General features: G+C 50.8%; 1 non-coding gene across 1 annotated transcript; it reads right to left on the bottom strand.

Moving 5' to 3' along the window:
- Nucleotides 1-1099: 1099 nt before the first annotated feature.
- LOC139997712 (5.8S ribosomal RNA) lies at nucleotides 1100-1254 on the bottom strand. Its single transcript, XR_011803054.1, has one exon. It is a non-coding gene; the product is annotated as a 5.8S ribosomal RNA (ribosomal RNA).
- Between the last annotated feature and the right edge of the window lie 1246 nt (nucleotides 1255-2500).

Raw genomic sequence — 2500 nt, 5'->3', positions numbered from 1 at the left:
CGTTGATTTCCGACGAACGTGGCTTTGGGCCAGGCGCGCGGGCAGAGAGATACGCGACCGACGGGGAAAAATTCGTCCCGATACATGTACGCGTACTCTCCGATCTCCGCGCAACGCTGGGGATCATCTCCCTAAGTCATCAGCGTTCGAAGAAATCTCGTGTGTCCGTTCCCGGATCTACGGCTTTCTCTGGGTTCGCGAAGAACAGAAAAAAGCACAGAGGATGAAAAACGCAACGACGACCCATCGATGCGACGGTCCTCGTTGTCTTCTCGTCAGTCGTCTCGCGCCTGCAGAATACATCTCTGCCGCACGAACAGACGGAGTGGGTATTCGATCCCTGGGGCTGTACGAGTAAAAACATCTTGATGAAAAGACGGTTGTGTTTCTTTAAGGCACACAGTTTTTCGTTACGCCACCAAGTTTAGGTTTAGGTTTTAATATCTTGGTTCTCTTTTCTCTCCTCTCTCGACTGACTTTGTTCAAAAATATTTTTGCTTTCTCTCAGTCTCGCCAAAAATTCATTTAAGACGACGTCGGGGGCGCGGTCATTCGTGCTTATCGAAGACTAACAAAACGTAGCAGAGGCTGATACAAAAAGAAAAAAAAAATCGGCCACGAAGAAAACTCGCTCTGTGTATCTCGATAACCGCGTCGACGACGACGGTTCTCTCCGCGCTCTTTTAATTCGTATCCTTCTTCTTGCGCTTCGTCCGACTCAGAAACGTTCGTAAAACACGAACGACGGCGGGTTGTCAAGCCAAGAAGGGACAGAGAAGAGACGGAGGTAGTTTTGCGAGTCTCCCGTGAACGCGATAGATTTTTCATATATATTTGTATCGAGAGCATGCGTACGCCGGTCTCCACACGATCCAGCGACGAACGCCGACGAACGTCCAACAATCGCTCGTACGTCGCGTACGAGCCCTCGACCGCTCTTTAATTCGTATTCTTTTGCTTGGCGCTCGTCCTCCGACTCAGAAACGTTCGTTTAAAGATAAAACGAACGACGGCGGGCTGTCGACGAGGCAAGAAAGAACAGAGAGATACGGACCGAGAGCAACGATACGCAACGCAAGCAGTCTTAGGTTTACGTGAGCAACCCTCAGCCAGGCGTGGTCCAGGAATTGTATCCGTGGACCGCAATGTGCGTTCGAAATGTCGATGTTCATGTGTCCTGCAGTTCACACGTTGACGCGCAATTAGCTGCGTTCTTCATCGACCCACGAGCCAAGTGATCCACCGTTCAGGGTAATCGTTTATGCATGGATTTTTGTTTGTGTACTCAGGTTTTTGTACTCTTATTCTCGGTTCGAAAGAAGCCGATATCCGACAAACGTCCGACCAACGGGAATCGAACGCGCGGAAGTCGCCATATGATTGACGACACGAAAATACGTTCGAAAACGAAATCGGACGGACTGCGCGACGACACACGCAGCCCGCCGACCGGGCGTAAAGTGCATTATAATATATAACAACCAACGAGATCGAAGCTCCGTTCGTCAGGAAACGACGGGGATATAACACCCGATTCTGAATCCTCTGTACAGCACACGATCTCGCGAAGAAAGCGCACGGTGGCTAGCCCATGATATATATATATGTTCGTTCCTCTCGTCCAGTTATTCGAAGCAAACAGCCGATATGCATCTCCATCGTTCGGGTAAAAAAAAATCGATGGGACGCGCACGGTCGTAGTCTTCCTCGCGCGGTCGTTTCTTCCCGATAGCCAGAAGCAGAGTTTGAAAAACTCTAGCGACGGAACGAGGCATTAGACTCTCGACAACGAGGATACAGACACGGCCGGCGGTCCCCTCTGAATCGACTTCGGTGGTTCAGGTAAAAATAAAAAAAATCGATGGGACGCGCACGGTCGTCCTTCCTCTTCCTCGCGCGCGGTCTATTCTTCCCGATAGCCAGAAGCAGAGTTTGAAAAACTCTAGCGACGGAACGAGGCATTAGACTCGCGACAACGAAGATAGAGAGACGGCCGGCGGTCCCCTCTGAATCCACTTTGGTCGCTCAGGTAAAAATAAAAAAAAATTCGAAAGGGACGCGCACGGTCGTCCTTCCTCTTCCTCGCGCGGTCTTTTCTTCCCGATAGCCAGAAGCAGAGTTTGAAAAACTCTAGCGACGGAACGAGGCATTAGACTCTCGACAACGAGGATAGAGAGACGGCCGGCGGTCCCCTCCGAACGGATGGCGACAACGACGACTAAAGCGCGAAAAATCGCGACGAAAAGGAACGCATCTCCGTTCAGGTGTATGTGTGTGCGTGCGTTTAAAAAAAATTCGATGGGACTCGCAGCCATCGGCCTCGCGCGGTCGTTTCTTCCCGATAGCCAGAAGCAGAGTTTGAAAAACTCTAGCGACGGAACGAGGCATATGACTCACGACAACGAGGATATGGACAGGCGGTCCCCTCTGAACGGGTCGACGAGACGATGGTAAAAGAGACGAACCGGACGAAACTTCCGTCGATCAGGTAAAAATAAAA

This window comes from Bombus fervidus, unplaced genomic scaffold (assembly GCF_041682495.2).
Source record: "Bombus fervidus isolate BK054 unplaced genomic scaffold, iyBomFerv1 scaffold0152, whole genome shotgun sequence".
NCBI lineage: Eukaryota > Metazoa > Arthropoda > Insecta > Hymenoptera > Apidae > Bombus > Bombus fervidus.
This window is presented reverse-complemented; position numbering and strand designations above follow the sequence as displayed.